At 38.1% G+C, this 20,697-nt stretch overlaps 1 long non-coding RNA gene across 1 annotated transcript in view; it reads left to right on the top strand.

Moving 5' to 3' along the window:
• Positions 1-8,835: 8,835 nt before the first annotated feature.
• LOC125696002 (uncharacterized) overlaps positions 8,836-20,697 on the top strand; it is a 36,165-nt gene continuing 24,303 nt past the window's right edge. Inside the window, exons 1-2 of the long non-coding RNA XR_007378140.1 lie at positions 8,836-8,882; positions 11,857-11,971. This is a non-coding gene — a long non-coding RNA (uncharacterized LOC125696002). The remainder of the gene's footprint in view (positions 8,883-11,856; positions 11,972-20,697) is intronic.

Raw genomic sequence — 20,697 nt, forward strand, 5'->3', positions numbered from 1 at the left:
CCCAGCCTAAAAGCATCTGATTTCCTCAGTGGTTCCTCAGTGGTATGAAAGTGCCCGCCCTTTCATGGTTTCACAAATATACTGTAATTGAAACAGGCCACACTAGGATGTGTGTTAATGGGCTGCTGTTGTGCTGCTTGGGTGGTAGAAGGTAATTGGTCTCTGGTCCAGTGCTTCACAATGCACTGAAGCCATGCGCCAATAGTCTGTTAATGCACACCCTGTTGTGACACTGCTTAATTAAAATCTTTGAGTATCAAAAGCAGGAAGGTATAATGAAGTTTCTTTCAAGCTGGTAAATACAACTGCATGACATATAAGCCAGTGCTATGTACGTCGACTGGTGCTGGCCTTTAGAATGCTTAGTTTAACCAAGCAACTGAGAACAAGGGCATGCTGAAGGCTGTTCTCCATTACAGGAGCGTGCAGTACAGTAACTGGGTTTTTGCACTCAGATCCAAATTATAGCTAGCCAGGTGTATATGGCCTCACTGTGTGCATAGTTCCTCCAGATGTCTGTACTGGCACAACGACGCTATGCAATGCAAAATGTGTATGTGATGCTGAACCATACTAAAAAAAAAAAAATTAGCCTTGTTAATTTCTCTGTTTCCATGGGAAATCTACATTTTTTAGAATCCTTCTCATGGTATGGATGTCCATCCTCACCTTTGTATATTCTGTTTCACAATCTAGCTGTTGTAAGTCCGAGGTAGTGTTAAATCCTGCAGGGATAGCATTCAGAAATACAAGCTGATATATGACGTACCACTCTGGAGATGCAGATGTAGTTTTTAAACTGTATCGGATATTAACATCACGTAAATCTCCTGATGTGAGATTCATTATTACTCCTCTTCATACAGCCAGAGAGTATAAATTGTTTGAAGAAAACAGCTTGATATTTATAATGGGCCTGAGTGGACTTTTCTTCACAGTAAGTTAGCCCCTGTTGCACTTTATGCTGATATGGCTAGATTGCATCTGATACTGAGTAAGCTAGTTTAAATCCACGAGAAATATTTTTTAGCTTACACTGTATTTCTCAACATCATTAGAGATTAAGTAGCTTTTTTGGGAAAAAATAATCTTTTCTTTTTCAGGTGATTATTTGTGTTTCTAAATAGATTATGTCTTTTGTAAAAGTGCTATTAGCAATACTTTTTTTCAGTGAGGAACTAATTTGTTTGGTCCTGAGGATCCAAAACATGCCAACACCTGATCAAAAATATCCGAACAGATCAGAGAATAATGAAATGGAGGCTTCCCTTCAATCAGAGAAAGAGGACTTAAATAATTTGTCATCTGCTTTATTACTTGGAGCGTTATCTCTACCCTCTGCTATCTGCTTTCTTTCCTATATAATTTAGTAACCTGTAATGTGGCTTTAATCTCCTGTTCCCTCCTGTCTGTGTGCTGTGAGACAAGAGACAGATGAGCTCAGAAGTCAGGGGGCAGCGAAGCTGCAGCCCACAGCTGCGCACTTGTCAAGTCTCCTCAATCATCCATTTGATCACACTGCTGTAGAGATCAAAAAAACCTCTGTGCACATGGAAAGTCCCCAGGGAGACAGCAATTGAACCTATTCAGAAATGTGCGATGAAAGAGAGGAGGTCTTCTGAGGAAAAACAATTGCAGGCCTTCCACTGATAGAGCAAGTTCTTGTTTAATTTAAAGGAGTTTGCTAGTACACTTATGCCAGTATAACTGCAACAGCACATGCTGCTGCTGGCATTATGGCTTATACTAGTAGGAATCATCAGAGTGGTTCTTAAGTGGAATGATCTGTACTTCTAGTTCCTATAACTGTATTCAAAATGCTGGGTCATGTAGTTATGCTGCGACATAAATTTAGATGTGATGAAAGCCTAAAAAGGTAAATAGGTGGATGTAAATGAAGAATTTTCCAGGCAAAGTGCTTCTTCCCACAGTCTTTTGTAGGATCAGGCAGTATGAAGATGATGTGCAAACTCAGAAGGAAAAGGAAAATTTCACACAGCTTTTCATCCTGTCCACTTGAAGGACAACCATTGCCCTTTACAGTCATGATGTTGATCTGCAGCTAGGTTATTACCAATTCATCCAAACTAATTACCAATTAATTATAAATTTAGAGCTTGTGCATACTTGCATGTATGAATTCATACTTACAGGCTGAAATACTAAACTAGAATAATTTCTTATTCTTTGTGGCATTTCCTTCAAAACTGTGATGCAAAACTACAGGTTGCAGATAGTCTTCTGATATTTGATGTTGGTCTTCACAGGCTAACAAAAAGAGTATGTTCCTTTAACTGGAGAATCCTTACCTCAGAGTCCTCCTTTGATGACTTCATTCACTCCTCATCTAGGTAAGAGCAGCTACTCCTAAATCACTGGTTGTGGTATGCCTTACTGAGCTTTTATCACCAACTCTCAAAACAGTAGTCTGAATTAGTACTCACAAAGAGGACCTTTAAGGATGGTGTTGCAGTCATCATCTGCCCAAACTAGCAGTGAATAAATAAATACTTCGCCTCCAGAGCTCACTATTTCTATAACAGTTCCCAGCAAGGAAGTTAATAATGTAGGTAGTACTGCAGCCCAAGTTACCATCAGCCTTCTGGGCAGCAAGTGCGTACTGCTGGATCATGTCCAGCTTTTTGTCCACCAGGATCCCCAAAGACCTCTTCTGCAGGGCTGCTTTCAATGAGCTCTTCTCCTGGTCTGTATGCATACCTAGGATTGCCCCAACTCAAGTGCAACACCCTGCATTTGGCCTTGTTGAACCTTATTAGTTTCCCAATTTTCAAGCTTGTCCAGTACCCTAAAATGAAAGCTAAAGGTACTGCCAAGGTGTTCAAGTCCAAAGATGGCCTCAAGTACCCTAGAAAAGCCTGAAAACTCTAATTAGGCAAAGATAGGATGTTTTTGCCCGGAGCACCTTCCCTAGAGCAGTTCTCAAGAATGATCCAGTAAAGCAGTACGGAAAATGGCATTCTGACCTAGGAGTTAGTATGTAGATTTTGACGAGAAGAAACATGGATTTTTTTAGTAGTTCGAGTGCATTATCCTTTCCTGGTTTGTTTTGTATTTTTAAATATTTTCCCTATTTACATGTAAAAAATATCTAATTTTTGATATATTATTAAAAATCTTAAGTAGTGTGTTCACACTTCCCTCAGTTTCCTTCTCTCCTTCAGGTTCCTTTTCCTGTTATCTGAACGTCACTGGGTTTTCTTTTGTTAATATTTTTTTCATGTTGTTTAAGCACACAGTGGCTATCTAGACAGTGAAGGAACATAATGGAGTGCACTTTCAGCATGGACAATTAGCTGTGCAATTCTCATTAACAGTATTGGGACTTGCACTGAAAATTTTCCTCTATAAATCTACCAGCACAAAGCCTTTCCCCTTATGAGCAACAGATGGGTTTTCCATAATGGCTCATTACCTCCTTGCTTTGTCATGCTGCCAGAAATGAAATATAAAGTTATTTATGGTTAGGGAAAGATGCACAAGTCACTGTAGATCATTCTTTGCCATCTTTTATAGTTTATCTAGTTAGTACTTTAAATCTCCCAGGACTTAGCAAACTTGAGAAGATGACAGAGCACTGCCTGTGAATTAAGATGAGTGTCCTTCTGTCTGGTTATTTATCCTGATGGTCTCACATCTCTGGGGTGATGCTGTAGTCTCCACTGGGACTGGTAATTTGGGTGTTTCAGTGGAAAAGAGGCCATTTCTCAAAAGAAATTTAGTCAGCTGTGACAACCCATTTCTGTGGAATTTGACTAGTAGGGGCAGAAGGCAGTACTGTTTCACTGTGTGTCATAAATTTGAAAAGGTAAACAAGTTACATGTCAATATTCCTTATTTGAAAGTGGGGTGGGGAGGGGGTCATTGTTTTGTACACCGGTGATGTCATTCCTTTGACAAATGATGGCAGAGGCCTTGAAAGAAAGTTTTTCTGATGTGGACAGTGCTTTTATTTCTATGTATATATCACATTATTAAACTCTGCATATTGTAGTTTATACCATAGGCATACTCACAGATTGACTACTATCTTGAGAAATCCTTGCTGGAGACTTGCTCCTACTACAAATGTATTCATGTCACCTTTTGTAATGTATTCACAGCAATTAATGTCTTCAGTGTTAGTACTTAAAACAGAAGGGAAGTTGAAGACAAGATTTTTCCCAGAAAAAGATTATTAAGAGAATTAAATCCAGCACATCTGTTAGTCTTCTCTGAAACAGGTAGGTCTCCCAGCAGGTTGAGAGATGCACTTGGAGTTCTTCTGGCTTCCATTTAAATATATCTAATTCAATGTGCCTAAGTACTTTTCTAAACATTGGTACTTTTATCCGTATGTTCCTGGTCTAGAGCTTTAGAGTGAAGGCTTCTTGGACTACAGCTTTTGTTTCTTTGCTCAAATTGCTCAGGCTTTGTTAAGGAACTATGTACATGGGGGAAGTTCAGTGAATTAATGCCAGTAGCAGAAGAAAAGTAGGACTCTTTGTGCTGAAGAGGTAATGAGTGTATTGTGGTGTGACAACATATGCGTGGCCTAGCAAGACAATAGTGGATCCAAAATCTTGAACTTTTTAATGCAGTTCTTGCCTATGTCCCAGTCTGGCAAACATGGTAATCTACTTGTAGGCTTAGGAAAAGACCTTCTCTGATTGTAATCAAAGTACTTTCTGTATGTGTTACTTTGAAATGCCCTTACAGGTCCTAGTCTGTAGGAAATGCCTTGTGCAGATAGTACAGTGTGTAAGACACACATGATCACAGGATGGTCTTTCTTTTCTCTCAGTGCTGATTAGCAGCAACGTTTAAAAAAACAGGTGCGCAGTGGATAATAGAAATTGTGAAAGCCACTTCACTGGCTGGACACACTGAAGTCGTCTTCCTTCTCGTTGTTTGTACAAATGAACTCTTGAGCTTCAAACCTGATCAAGAGCCTCGCCTGTGCACAAAGACAGGGCTGTACCACCAAATGCCATCTAAAGAGGGTGCTGCTTGTTCTCAGATGCTTCATTAGGAACTGATCTGTGTCACGTTGACTACCGGCTAACTTGAATGACAATGCACGATGTCTATAAAAACAAGTCCTCTTGCTTCTTCATTGGGTATATGCAGTCAGATGTATCTCTGGAATCAAAAGCTGCATTAGTTTTCAATTGCTATTATCACTGTGTTCTTTTGCTCTTTGTTAGCTTTTCTTCCTCTTTATTTATGATTCCTAAAATCAATAGACTATTTCTAAAATATTTTTTATTCCCCTGAAATTTACAGGTGATGAGAAACAGAAAAACATTAATGCAAGATTTCATGTTTTGTTGCTCTGGAAAAGTTTAAGTCCCATTAAAAATTTTTTTTGAACATGAAAATTTAAACATTTGGGATCTACAGTAGTCTTGCCAAGCTATGAGAGCTGTCTTGTCTAAGCATTTCATATGCCCAAGATAGACAATCTCTCTTAAAAGGCTATTTTCTGACTGTTAAAATAAGACAGATTTTATTCAGTCTAGAGCACACTTCCTTACCTTTACTCCTACTCCACAGTTTTAAAGATTTTGGATTGTGGTTTTGTAGTAATTTCTGTCATGTTTAGTGCAGAAAAGAAGAAGGCATATCTTTGATTCAATTTCTCCCAGTGTATGGGCTGTAGTATTATTCAACCTCACAGTTACCTTGTGTCACCGCAGCTTGGGAATTCCACTGAAGCATGATCAAAGCCCTCTTTGTCCCTTGGATTATGTTTGCAATTCATCATGTAAGACCATCTCGCTATGGACTTAAACTCTGTTGCACACAAAAGGGAGACTATTTCTACAGCAAATGTTCCCTTTCTTCACTGCAGAGTTATAGTGACTTAGAAGATACCAATTTTATGTCTGTTCAATATTCAATGCACGTGTCAAACTACTTAAAAAAAATAAAAATGTGCATGCCTGCACTAGTTTTTGAAACTATCCAAAGAAAAGGCCACAGGTTGTTGATTTTTTTTTTTCTTCCTCAGTTTTATTTCACAAAGCCTATTCATTAACCACCTGGTAAATATTACAGCACCTACAGCTTGACTTAATAAATCACTGACCATTTGATGCTTCTGAGGCTATTCGACTTCAGGTTTGCAAGTCCTTCTTGCCTGAGAAAAATAAATGGAGGAAATGGGCAGAGGAGGCAATTAATAATTGTGCATGGTGCTTTAAAATCCAGATGCAGTAAAATGGAGGCTTGTAATGCTGCCCCCATCCTTGCTGCTCCTGTTACTATAATAGCAGCAGATGATGACATTGAAGTATTGAGTATGACAGGAAAAAAAATGTCCAGGGAAGGTTTTCTTGTAGGTATTGGTATAAGGCAACAGTTTAGGACAACAGTATTTGTAGATCAGGCAAAATTATAAGTTCTCCATGGTTTATAGGAATGTGACAGTTACTCTGGGGACACAATTCACAGCTGTCACTGAGGAGAAACTGCTTGATTCTGACACATGGAGCTGGACTCTGGATCGTATCACCCAAGCATGTGTGGGTCCAAACTAAATGTCTGTGTATTACATAAAGAACAAGGATATAAAGAAAATGAGAGTCAGTATGACAGAGTGAACGGACAGGAATGTTAACTATATGACTGTACCTCTAATGTGCGCCTGTTTCATCATGGGTGGTAACATGGAGTTCTGTGAATCTGTCTACTGCACTAGGATGTCTGCAAAAGAGGCAAGTCATCATTGTGCTCATCACATCTTCAGCCCAGCTATGTCCTGCTTGATGATCTTGTCTTGAAGTAGTTCATTTACAAAAGACCTGCAGCAGCATTATGGGAACTAAAACCACTGTCCCTGCCTTCATCCCTTCACCTTATTCTTTTCTTTAAGCAGTGAAGTCAGGTTGGAGTCCATCAACTTACTGGCAGGGATGTAGGAAACAGAGCTGGGTTAGTCAGGGAACAGTGCCCTTAGGATGAAAATCCAGAGGGCTTGAACTTGAGAGTTAAATGGCTGCTTGAAGATCATTTGCTTTCATGTTGTTAAATTTGCATGAATAAGGCAGACTGGTATAAGTCTGTTCTGTAATATTGTCAGCAGGTGTCTTGGGGTGGGCTGGAGGAGGGCTGCTTCTGGCTAGGCAGATTCAGTTACAAGGCTGGGGTTTACATCATCTGACAATTTTTTTATCTTTGGATTTGATGGACCTGGTGTCAGGTATCTGGTTTATGCATCACTTTTTTTTTTTTTTTTTTAATAGACTGGGAGAAGACATTGGTTACAAAAACAATTCTTTTCACTGTATGGTAGGGATTGTTAGGTACAGAATCTGGTCTGAAAGTACTCCCTGAAAGTTGTTAGCAGGGGGCCCTATCCAGAGTTTACAGAAGTGCTGTTGCAATTGTCTGTAAGACACTTTCCTGTATGCTTCTGTCTTTTTCATTTGACCCTATGCTCATTGTTCAACTGTGAAAGTCCTATACTTATTGCAGATGAAGTCTAGTTGCAAGAGATGACTTCAGCATGAGGTGCAGGTAGCCAGCACTTGTAAAAATTTGGCAGCAGAGTAATGCATGACTTGCCTTCAGGTCAAGATGAAGTTGCTTAGCAGATGAATCTTCTAATAGGCAAAACTCTACTGAACTGTAATATTTGAAAAGTAATGATACTGTCATAGCTATTGGGCATTTCTCTAAGGATCTCAGATCTTTATAGATTTGTGTTGTCTCCTGACCCTGTGAAGCCTTGAGTTTAAAGATAAGACCTAGAATGCTGCAGATCCCAGGGCTCACAATGCAAAATATTGTGGATGTCTTCTTTTTTTTTAGTCCAATGGAAAACAGAAATGGTGTGTACTGACTTGTTCTAACAACTGACTTGGTGCTGTGTGTTGTATGAGTTGTTGGCCAAGATCAGAAGAGCCACAGACAGAATGACAGCCTCAACCCACATGTATGTCCTCATAATATAGCCATGTTTATTCCTGACATTACTCTTTAGCCTGAAGCCGATTTAGAAGAATTAATTTAAAGCATGGGGTGAATTTATTTGATGGAAGAGGTAGAGAAAAGGCCCTTAAAATATTCATTAAATAGCTTACTGGATATGAGTAGCTTGCTAAGTATGAGATGGCTGAAGACCTGAAGGAAAGCAAAGATAAAAAAGAAACTCATTTTCACTAACTGCTGAGGTGAGGAGAAGGCAAGTATAGCTGTGTCACTGAACTTAACTCTTGCCTCTGATAGTATCTTCATCATGAGGATGTAGTTAGTAGTTACAGACCCATTTTAGTTCTATCTGTATCCAAAAAGGAAGAATTCTGTGCCACTTAGAGAAGGGCTGATTATAATGGTGAAGCTAGAGTTAAAACACAGAGCAGTAAGAAGCTGGATTATTATAATTTTTAAATTCTATCCATTGCCACATACTACATGTCACACTCAGCAATGCCAATTAGAAATGCGGGAGCAGAGTCTATCATCCCCATTAGCAATCTGGAAAGTTTGTGTATGCCTATAAATCAACTTATTCCAGACTCTCATTAATGTAGTGTATTTTAGCTTTGGAAATACTTGTTTGTGGCTCACAAAATAATTCTAAGGTGATTATTTATCTTGTTCACAAAGCACAAAATAACCCCTCAGACATTCTTTGCTGTATAGATGTGCATTGGAACTGTTGAGTCATGGCCTGAAGCACTGATTGATCACCTGAGCCAAGCACTGAGTCAGCCATGGAGCACAGGTGAAGGCAATTCAGCTGTGTGATGGAAGGGCTGGAGCCTGGCTGCACCTCTCCTAGACCCCATTTAAGTGCTGACTGCCCCTGGGGAAGGGTTTCTTTCTGGAGATCTCTCCTTTGTGGAGTTTTTCCTGCAAACCTTGATCTTTGGGTACAGGTGAGCGTTCTTTCCCTGTTTGTCTCTTTTCCTGTTTTCACTATGGTAATCTTTTCAGCTGAAACACCAGCTGTAACATGGTATGAAACTGATAAAACCTCGTGAGCTTATCTAAATACAGGAATATGCCAGGAACACATATATTTATATATGTTCTTATATGAATTCCTTGCACTAGTGGCTTAAATCCCAAAGTAATTTTTCTGTAGTGTGTGCATCACTGTTATTGTTCTGAGCTATGTTTAGTTGTGGATTTTTCATTTGGTCTTTTTTTTTTAATTCTTCTCTCCATTAGGAGAATGGTATTTTTAAACACTTCATTGTAGTGTGAATTCCCTGAAATTGTTTGCCTGTGGCTAGTTACTTAATAGTGCAGTTGGTGCCATGTAATCAAGTATCATAATGTCATTCAAACCTTAAGCTAGGATCCGTTTTTCTTTGTAGTAGTAAAATATAACATTAGAAGTTACTTTAACCTGTAATTTTCTGTATTTTAAAAATGATGAAGTTATTTCAATAACAGAGTTTAAATAGAATGTAATGATAACATGGTTAGAAAATCATGCTCTTTGGGATGGAATCTATCTCCTGGTTTGTGGTGACTCGCCTGTTGTTTATGCTGAGTTTAGTCTTGCTTAGGTCAGCAAGCCTCTCATGACTATCTGTTCCACTGCTTTTTTTGCCAACTTGTCTTGTTTCCTTTAAACTGCTGAATTAGTACCCACTGAGCATTATGTGTTTGAAGGAAGTGGAAGAGTGACTGAATCTCAGGAGTTATACCAAGAAGCTGAAATGTATTGAGCACTGAGCTATCTTTTTATAAGGATGGTCTACCCAGGTGTGAGGGTTTTTTTTGCTCTGGTAAGGCAATAAAAAGGAAGCAAACTCTGCTTTTCCTCACTTTCAAACTGTTCTCTAGGGAAAAGAGGTCACGTTCTAGGACAGTCCCCTTGACTCATTGCAGGTGTGCTAAACTTGCTTAAATAAAAGTTGAAGGGGGGAAAATAATAAATGTACTTATAAAATTGCTGCCTTTTAAGTACTGTAGACTGTATTTAATTTCCGCAGTTGCAGTCAAAGTCTATGCGACACCATTCAACTCCAGAGGTCACAAAGGAGTGTTAATCTTTTTTCTAACACTTGTCTGCTGTTGGAAAAAAGCAACTTTGTCAAATCAGAACCTTTTGTCAAAGCTTTTAATGACACTTCCTTTTGAAAAATCTCGGTGTAGCACTTTCAGTGGTGCTGACATTGCTGTGAATGAAGCAATCTAATATTTCATTTCACATCTGTGTTTCAGTTTTTAATGTAATTTTCAAGTTCATGCCAAAAGGAAATGTTCTAAACAAGAAAGAAACCCTTGGTGAGCACCCCAATTAAAACAATCATGTGGCTTTTTTTCTGTGGTAGAAATTACGGTGTTTGTGTTGTTGTTTTGGTTTGATGTGGGTTTTTTGTTTAATGAAGTTATGTATTTCTAAAGATGTGAATGACTTTGATGTGCACTGACAGTTGAGCATATTGTCAATTACTTCAGCACAATGCTGTTCTGCCTGCCACAGAGAATAGTGGCAGTCCAGCAGTAATAGTTGTGACACCAGGTGTACATTCCACGTACCTTTCAGTTACATAGCGCTTTTATGACAATATGAACAGTTCTCAAAAATGAGAGTAAGCACTATAATAAAATGTTTATATACCATGATATAATGTAGCCCAATAATGTTTTACACCTTCACAAACCTTCTAGTGAAGCAGAAGCACGTAACTTCTCAAATTTATTTAAGGATGCCAGGCAATGGAAGATTCTTGTTGTTAGAGTAAGGTTTTGCTTTTCATTTGTTAGATCCACGTATCTTTGTAGTGACAGTAGTACTTCCAACACAAACTGTATGGCTTCAGTGTTCACACTTTGGATTTCTGTGTATCTTCATCTTTTATTTTTTTCACCATGCATTATGAACCATAGTTAAATACATCCCTTTGCTTTGAAAAGCTGTTTCTTTTTTTTTTTTTTTTTTTTGATTGTACAATTTATTTTCTGTGTGGCTGCTTTCTGGAGCATTTCCAATTGCTAACAGACATTAACAAGCAGCGGGCAGAATATGGTATGCAGTGTATGTTTACTTATTGCTATTGCAACCTGTCACAAGAGCTTCAGGAGGTGAATGGATCTCTTTTGATTTCAAGTGAGATCCAATGCCTGGCACTGTGTAAAGGGTTTAGTCTTTCTGCTCTTTCTGCTGCTTTTATGCCTACCTCCACTGCACATGAAGTAAGCGTTCCTACGCATTTTAGCTAGACAGAAGGATTCAGTGCAACTGCTCAGTGGAAGTCAGTCCTTAGGTAACCTAATGCTGAACAGAAGAATTCTTCCCCTTGCAGTTACATTGAAAATGTTATGTAGTAATGATCTACTTCCTCTGTAACAAAGTGAGTGCCTGAATCAAAGGAAAAAAGGGCTTTCCTCAACTCAGAGTAGCTCCCAGAACTACTTCTTTGTGGCCTTTCATAGCCAGCTGTGTATTGTTTAGGCAGAAATTGGACAGAATCAGCTGCTGCAACACCTGCTACAAGATCTTTGATCCCTCTTGCTGTGACAACTTTTGAGACTTTGGAAGTTCGCTCATCTTGAGGAGAGGCTACGGCTAAAACTTCATTTCTATCAGGGCTGCTGATAGATGAATGTGTTGGAGTGATGACAGTTTCCAGGTGAATCATTTATGTAGATGCATAGTTTCATTTTCAGACTGTTTAAGGTTGGGTAAAAGCAAATCTCCTCCTGAATGCTTTCCTAAAGTGAAATACAGAGCAGTATCCAACTGTTGTTATAACTGGGCATTATGCGTTCTTCCAGCTTGGTCAATACCACACTTTGAGTCTGCTTTGCTTTACTTCACAGACATGGTTGGATAGGAAGATATAGCTGTAGTTGTTGTGCCCTTTCCCAACCAATACACTGTATTTATTGTAGGGCCAGGGACCTGGAGGCACAATGGGTTGCTGCTCTCCATGCTCTGCTGCTCAGGACTGGTTGATTTGCAAAACAAACCTTAGATGATGCTCAGTGCTGCTTCTCCAGCTGATTGGTAAGAGTTCTTGCTGCTTGCATGCTATCTAGGCAGGCATTTATTCTCTCTCAAACAGCCACTTTTATGGAAGCATGAGAAGGGTGGTTACAATCCTCAGCAGAGAGTTCAACAACTGCTTTAACTCCCTTGAGCTTATGAGGTGAATATCTGATTCAGTCAGTTTCATGGATACTTAGGAGTTGCAGTGGGACACTGGATCCTGCGTGCAGTTGATAGTTTTATCGTGTATTGGAGTCATCTCTTGCTTGATTTATGCAGGTCTGGAGCTAATGGAATAAAGATAAGTGTATTTGCCATATGAAGTATGAAAACTTGCACCATTCTCTGTGTGTACTTTTCTGCAAGACAGTCAAATTCTGAGTCCTCTAACATGCATTACTATAATGCAAGGGCTGGAACTTTAGTTCTTGTTCTTATTGTCCTTCCTACTCCCAAAAGTAGGAAGGAAAAAGCCCAGTGCTTTTAACAGGGGAGGAATACTGACAGATCAAAAAGCAAAGCTTGGAACCAGTAGAATTCTGTGTCTTTTTTAAATGTGCTCCTGAGTACTTCAAGGACTGTGATGGCAAAACCAAGAACAACTGTGTAGCTTTTAAAAGTGAAATCCCTTGTGCCTTTGCTCCTTTCTCATAGTAAACAAGTACATTGTCAGCTGATACTAAATCCTACAACTCCAACAGTAAACAACCTTTAAACCAAACGGTTAATTGTAGTAAATAACTGAAATTACAGTTATGTGACTCACAAATTGGTTTTGTAACCTACAGCTGGGAGAAAGCAATTTTGGGGATGCTAATAAAATTTTTCTATTATGAACTTCAGGATTCCAAGAATGCTGAAGGTTTTTCTATAGCATCCTTAGTCATATGGTGAAATTCAGCTCTACCTTGGACTAGAATCCTATCTATGGAGAAATATGCTAAGCTTGAGAACCTACGTAAATATGTTCAGCAAAATCTCTAACATTTATAGCTAGAAGAATCTAACTAAGGAAGCTGTGAATCGTTCACATGATTCTAATTTTATGAAATGTGATTTGATGACTTATTTGCTTGTGAAGAGTGTTGTTGTTACAGCTTGTCTTTTAAGTTTATTTGAAACTGGTAGGAAAAAAAAAAAGGGATTGTCTAATGTCATTTAGCCTGACTACTTTTTTTTTTTTGCTCTGAAAACAGAACTTTCTCAGAGCCTTTCATCAGCGTAGGCAAAATTGAACTTGGTTACCCTAAAGATGAAGGGCAGAGTTCATCCAGTCATAGCCAGGGACAGAGGATAAGATTAATTTGAGATACAGATAGTTTTGGAAAAAGTAGATTTGTTGTTCCAGCTGTTGTTAAGGAAATCTCACCAGTGACAGTTGCTGCTGTTGGAATGGGGAATCATCTCCCTGCAATTGCTGCTATTGGATCATCCTAAAACCTTCTGGTAAAATCACCAGCCTGTTTTTTGTGATTTTCCCTAGGAAAAAGAGAGGATTTTGTCTTCCATTGCGCTGCTTCTACATTCTAACATTCTAACCTAATCCTTCCAACCTTTTCCCAGTCTCACTGGGTAGCAGGTATTCATCTATTGCTTGGATTATTGTTTTCCATGCCTGGAACCATCCTTTCCAAGAGCAGACAAAATAGGATTTTGATAAAGGGGCTAACAGTATGGTCCTAACAGAACAGTAATCCCTCCATCAGAAATTAGTTGTCACAGAGAAGTATGGTCATGTTATCTTATCCCACTGCTATTTTCTGTTAGTGTATTTCACCCAAAGAATACCTGTTACGAGCAGGAACAAACAAAACCTATTAGGTATAGTTCATTTAATAAGTTGTTCTAAAACAATCCTTGACCAGTTCTGACACCTATTTTGTGGCTCTAAAGACTTCTGTACTGTAAGGCTTGAGTATAGATTCAGTGGATATTAGGCATGGATTCTCAATCTTTCTCTGTTTCCAAAGCTAATTCTTAAGGTCAGGGCCTGGAAAAGATGGGGTTCTACTGGTAGCTGCATCTGTACAGCTGGAGATATTTGAAATCTGGAAGAGAATCACTGGAGAATTGCCATCTGTTGACATTCTTATGAACAGGAACTTCTCTCAGGCCTAGTTAAGGACACTTGATCTAATCTTCAGGATACGATAAGATGCTTGTGAGAAGCCTTTCAGCTCTAGCTGGAGTCTCACAAGATTCTAAGTTCTTGGCTCCCTGTCATACAAAGCTTTTCTAATCACTTTGGCATCATTTTTTCCTGTCTGGGGATTTTTTTTTTTTGTAAACTGAACAGAGTCTGAGTAGTTCTGTCCCAGTACTTTCTGGCAACCACAAGAAAGTGTTCTTCTGTGTTGCAAGCCATATGCCAAGGTTTATCAAGAGAAACAAAAAGGGGAAAAAAAAAATCATACCTTACAGTATAGCATTTCAGAACAAATCATTAGAGTTCACTTATTTATGGTGTTCTGAATACTTTCAGTAAATCTTCATGAGAGATCTTCATCTAATAACTGAATTTCAAAACTGAGGTTACTTTTTGACCAAGGGATGAAGTGTTTCAAATTGAAAATATCAAAATAAGATGATTCTTGAAACTGCATAACATGTATTAACCCTAGTCTTTCACTGCAATGCTGACTTGCCTGTTATCTAATATTGTTTGGAATTTCCTCATGATAAAATCATAGAAAATTCCCAACCAGCTCTAACAGTGACATTAATTCTTAGTGTCTATGTTAACATCTGACAATGCTTAACTTTAAGGTGAAAGAATGTAAATGAAGATGAAGGTTCTCATGGCTAGGGAGAGATGAGAAGGAAATTGTTACCAGATTAATCTATAGTGAGAGAAATCAGTTGCTCAAGAAGATACGAGTTTCTTAAATCAGTATTTAGCATATCCATGTTAGATCAGAACTCCAGGAACTCTCTTTAGTATTGATATTTCACATTAGTATCTTTTTGAGGTAGTGACAAGGGGGGGCAAAGGGAGGAGGAATGGAGAAGCCTTTCCTTGTAAATCAACCTGTGTATTTTCAGTCCTTGTTGCAAGAAATTTGATGCCATGTTATGCTGGGTTCAGTTGCTCACACCAGCATGGACACAGTAACAAAAATTTCCTTGCCAAACTAATTTTCTTCAACACTGAATCACATTAGCTGAACATCTGGCGCTTCATGTTTTTCACCAAGCTGAGTCAGACTTTTCCCAAATGCTCCAAGTATTGGTACCTGTAAGAAAGTATTAAGTGAAAACTGGAAGTGGGCAAGACTTTTCAACAAAATGTAAATTTGACTACTAATGTAGCATGAAGACCATGCAGATCCTTACTTATACCTGTAATATGAGCACTTCTAAATAAGTTGATTTGTGTTGATAATAATCTAGAAATGTATGAGAAGTACTTATTGCCTTATGAGGAATCGTTCTAGAGGAAACTAAATTTGAAAGACATTTTGCTTAGTATCACCACTGTTACGTGGTAAACTAGATAAGCCGCACAGTGATGGATCTACCATGATGCTGACAGGGAAGGTAAGTCTTTTTATCTATAGATTTCAAAAAAATTACTTTATTCTTTATTTCAATACATTAAAATCTACTCATCTCAAATATGTTTCTGAGTCAAAATTGCTCCTTGTTTTGAAAATAATGAGTTAAGTTGGTTCTGGACAAACATTTGTCTTATAATTAGGGTATCACATTAACTAACATGTTTGAAGTCTAGGCTCAAGGATGCTGTAAACAACAGCTGTCATTAAGTGCCCAGGAGACAAGGAATTGTATCTTGGCGTTACAGATGGAAAGCAGCTACTGAGGCTGCATATTTACTTTTACTTTTTTTTTTTTTTTTTTGTTCTCTTTGTAGTAGAGAAAATAGCTTTTCTAAAAGCAATAGAAGAATTCTGTGATTCAGCCAGGAATAAAGCTCATGTCTTCTGCCTGCTAGCCTTACAACCTTTTCAGCATGCATCCCTACAAAATACCTAACCTTTATACTACTTTGTCAGTTTTCTGTATCAGATCTTTGTTACACAGCTCACTTAACCACAAGACTACCATGCTGGAAGTCTATTATTTTTCAGGGCTTTGAAATCTGCTTTCAAATAACCTAAAGTTTTCAAGGAAGAATCTTGTGTCATGTATTACAGTATCTTTATAGCATTTGAGTAAGCATAAACTTCCATATTCCAGATTTCTTCTCAAAAATGACAAATTTCCCCCAGCGTACTGATATGGTAAATTACAAAGGTTCTTTTTTCTTTTTTTCCTCCAATACTTTTTAGAAACGAGCATCTACACAAACTAGTCAAATTTTCAATCTCTTCTGACTCCTACTATGCTTTAGCAAAGGCAAGATACTTGATATGGCTCACTTGTTGCATAGAAACCAGCCTTTGAGAAATGTAACTATATAAGCTGAGAATTAGGACTATGCCTTTGCTGAGGGCTCATTAGGATTGCATGCTGAGAGTGCCATCTTAATTAGAGATAAACCTAACCACCTGAAAGTAATTCACACTGGCAGCCAACTGTAGTATTTTCCAATTTTTGATTTGTCTGGGTTCCATCTGCCAGCTTTATCTTAGCAGTAACTCATTCTGTTGACATCAACAATGATGTCTGTAATATCATGAATTGCCTCTTGTCTCTTGGGTACAATCAAGTTAGACAGTTCTCTTCACAGCATGACTCTCTGATGAACGGGACTGCTGGCTATGAAGAGTCATGATCAAGGTAATGAAATGTGAGACATCAAGTAAATGGCAAGACATGCATTAAATGACTACAAAATCTAAAATTCCAAGAATTGTTGTTAAGATGTAGGAGAATACGTAAAAAATAAACGACATTAAATGAGCAGAGAATGCCCTTGCACTTTCTACCATCACTGAAAGTAGACTGAACTGATACACTGATTATTTAGTGTTGTACTTCCCTATGATTCCTAGCATCTGTTGGCACCTATTTCAGAAGTACTTAAAAGAATCTGTGTTGGTATAACCCACCAAATGAGCATTTAGACCTTGAATTTAAATTCTTCTAATAGAGAAAAATGCACTGAGAAAATCTTTTATGGCATTATTATGCTTATACAAATGAATGTATAGTACAAAAAAAAAAAAGTACATATACTTAAATTGTTTTTCTGACAGAACGTTGATTATGTCTGCATAAGAAAACCTACAAACTCCAGGAGCTTTAACAGAACTGACTGACTTAAATTCTGAGCAGAATAAAATACAAAAATATAAGGTCAGATATTCCCTCGTTTTTTTAAATAGTACATGAAACCATAGTCATGATGCTAATCTATGAAATCCTGCAAAAATGCTTGTAGTGTTATCAAACTGCAATGCAGACAGATGCATCTTCCTCACTAACCAGCCAGGCTAATAGGAAGTGAAAATTTGCAACTTTTTGAACTCTGAGATTTGCTTAGTTTTAGCTTTGAATTGACACAGTCATTTTCTGCTTCCATCTTGGATGCTAGGGATTAAAATTTGAGATAGCTTCTTCCACGTTGTGTGAGGCTAATTGAAAGTTTTCCCTCAGGACATCTCTCTTCTCCAGTTGTTCCTTAAACTAACATTAATAGAAGAATTTAGTATTCTGTTCCTCTTGGCATGTTAGTTAGTATTGCTGAATAATCATGCTTTGTCAGGTATTCAATCTTGTCTTTCACGTGGATACTTCCAGCATGGTTTTCCTGCTTATTGTACCTGAGGTGGAGCACAAGAGTTGGCTTACGACATGAAGATGATGATGAAAGTGCTTGTAGACAACATATCCAACTGAAAAAGCAGAGGGATAATAAATAGAAAAATAGCTGTTGACAAATTTTGGCTAGACTCCTCTGCACTGATATCTTCAGAGAGGCTTCACATGATTTTTCATAGACTCAGTGTTTCTTGATAATTGAAGACTGATCCTGAACAACAGCAAAATTGCTTGGTGTCCTTTAAATGTCACTGGTCTTGTTGGCTATAGTAGTATTCTGAGATTGGAGGCAGAAGGAAAAGAAATCTAAAATAGTTTATTCATATTGTTGTACATTTAGTGTCCTTTTTCAGCTGAAGTGCCCAGTTCATTTTGCACTGCTTATGGGGATGACTCATGGAAAGGAGTGGCATACACCATTAAGTGACTTCTGCAGCAACAAAATCTTGCAGACTCTGTAGTCTGAATTTTTCCCAGATGATATTAAGGTCTCCTCAGCAAGCAGATGCTGCACCACAGACTTGGTCAGGTATCTTTAGAGCCCCACTTCTCAGATCTAGAACTCTGATCTGCCCACATGACCTGTTGCTATAGGTGGTACGTAAGACACCTAAGGAGAAGCAGATTATTTTGATCCATCAGGGTTTCTAACAGGGAATCTCGTCTTAATTTTTCTGTACACAAAATATTTCATTATCTGTAATTAATGTGCTTATTTGTTCCAGTACAAATATCAGTTTTCTTAAAAATGATTCTCATGTGGAAATCAGTCTTGAGCATGCTTCTGCCCAGAATTGTTCTAAGTTTACAATTATCTGATAATTGTTTGACAAACTGATTCAGAAATTCTTGACTACAAGTCCTGTCAAATTACCTGACTGGTCTGCAAGCCAATGGAGAGAACAACTAGTCAGTAAAAAAGTGTCATCTGGTGTAACATCATTCTAATCCTTAAAATAACATCATCTTTGACTTTATAAATTAGAAAACAATTATCACACATCAAATTCTGTCTTTCAAAGGTAAAATAGCAATATGATTGCTTACAGGTGTGATATAAAACAGACTTTCTCACTGTTCCAACTCCAGTGGTTGCTGTACTATAGAAAAGATACTGGGTAACATTGCTTTCCTTAGTATGTGTATTTCACGTTAGTAGAAGAAAGACCCTAAGGCTACTGATCCCAAGGCAGAGAGCACTGTCATTTAAATGTTACAACTGTAGTTAGGCTTTGTTTTTTTTTCCTAGGTTTGTTCTAAATTTGAATACAGTTCAATATCTGGTGCCAATTTTAAGTATACTGCTAGATTCACTGAACTCTTAAAGGCTGATGTAAAACATTGCCTACACGTTTTGCTAGTCTAAGCAATCTACTTTGAATAGATAGGCTTATCAATGTCTCTATGAGAAGATGTGTCACTTGACTATCATCCTCCCTTTACCGATTCCTGACTGTTTTGATTAATTAACTTATAGCAGCATAACTAATTGAATATTTATGTTCCCTCACCACTCAGTTGCACCTCATCCCTCTCTTTAAGAGGGATAAACAATGAAGCAGAGTAGACAAATGTTTATATAGAGATTGAAATTGGCCAAAATTCCTAATAATTTTGAAGAAAATTTCTTGCATGTTATGTTCTTGGGGACCAGAGCAAATACTGCATTTTGTTGAAAGAAAGCCAGTCATAACAATGTAGAAGATCACCTCACTTAAGCTTCCAAATGAAAACCATCTGCAAAACTGTTCACAAGGAGAGTAGAAAGCCACAAATGGCAAAACAGAAAAAATCTTGGAAGGATATTCATTATATGAACAGGAGTTCATGTCATAAAAAGCATTAGAAAATGGTAAAGATGCTTTTTAACATTTAACAGTAGTATTTGGAATTATGAACTGGAGGAGCTCCTGTCTGCTCTTAGCAAACAAGAGTTTCCAGATTCAGCATTAATTAATATAAAGGTGCAGATGTTGAGGCAGTTGTGGAAAATACACTGAGTGCTGTAGGCTGCCACTGACATCGTTGTATTTGCTCATAGAGTTGTCTACAGATCAAAGCTTGGGTTTGAACATATTACATCCTTTCTTGATTTTGTTCATGTTCATTTCTTCCTGGTTTTGAGGGTCTGTCCACAGGAATGTGTGGAAGTCCATGAGCATCAATCCATAAATTGTGAATGATATGAAAGTCCTGCTCTGTGAACCCTTCCTGATGTTCTCAGAGCTGGTTACTAAAGTAGACTCAAGTTGGATCTACATCAGCCAACCACAGAAGAGGATTGGCATTGATTTCTTAGGGAAAGACAAGTTCCTAAGGACTAATCAAACACAAAAATGAAGCAGAGCCCTAACAAAACAAGGCTGAAACTGACCTTTATGTTGTGATAATTGTAGGAGCACTCTTTTCCACAAGGAGCTCTCTCAAACTTGTCTCAAATATACTCTGGTCTTAGTGCTTTTTGATAATCAATAGTGTGTCCAATAGTGGAAATTCCTCAGACATGTTGATGTCAGGCCAGGTACTGCGTAGCTTGGTTGATCTGTATTTGCACAAGTTAGTCTCACAAGCCCTTCCATCTCTACTCCTGTCTTTTTATTCCATGAACTGCTCTGCAACTGTCTCTTCATCCATAATGTTTCCCCAAATGGCAGCACTAGTACGGAGGCAGTAGCCAGAACAAGCAACTCCAGCTGGTTAGTTGTTTTGCCCCTGTTTCAATGGAAACCTTTCTTTCAACATTCCTTTAATGAAATGCTCAGCTTGAAATGAACGTAGATTAGAAGAGGAGTTCTCAATTGCATAGACCTTCAGGGTTCCGCTATTATTCAGTCAAAGATTACTTTTTTTCTTTCCCTTCACTGAAACACTTTGATTGTGTGGGTAAGGTTAGGCAAAATTTCCTTTTGACTGTGAGCTTACCAAGATGTTTTGAGCCTGCTAAAAAGGATTTGTAGAGTCATGTACTGATGTCTGTCAATTCTGGAATTCTCCAACATTCAGCTAACACGTCATAGACA

Source organism: Lagopus muta, chromosome 7 (genome assembly GCF_023343835.1).
Source record: "Lagopus muta isolate bLagMut1 chromosome 7, bLagMut1 primary, whole genome shotgun sequence".
In the NCBI taxonomy this organism is placed as follows: domain Eukaryota; kingdom Metazoa; phylum Chordata; class Aves; order Galliformes; family Phasianidae; genus Lagopus; species Lagopus muta.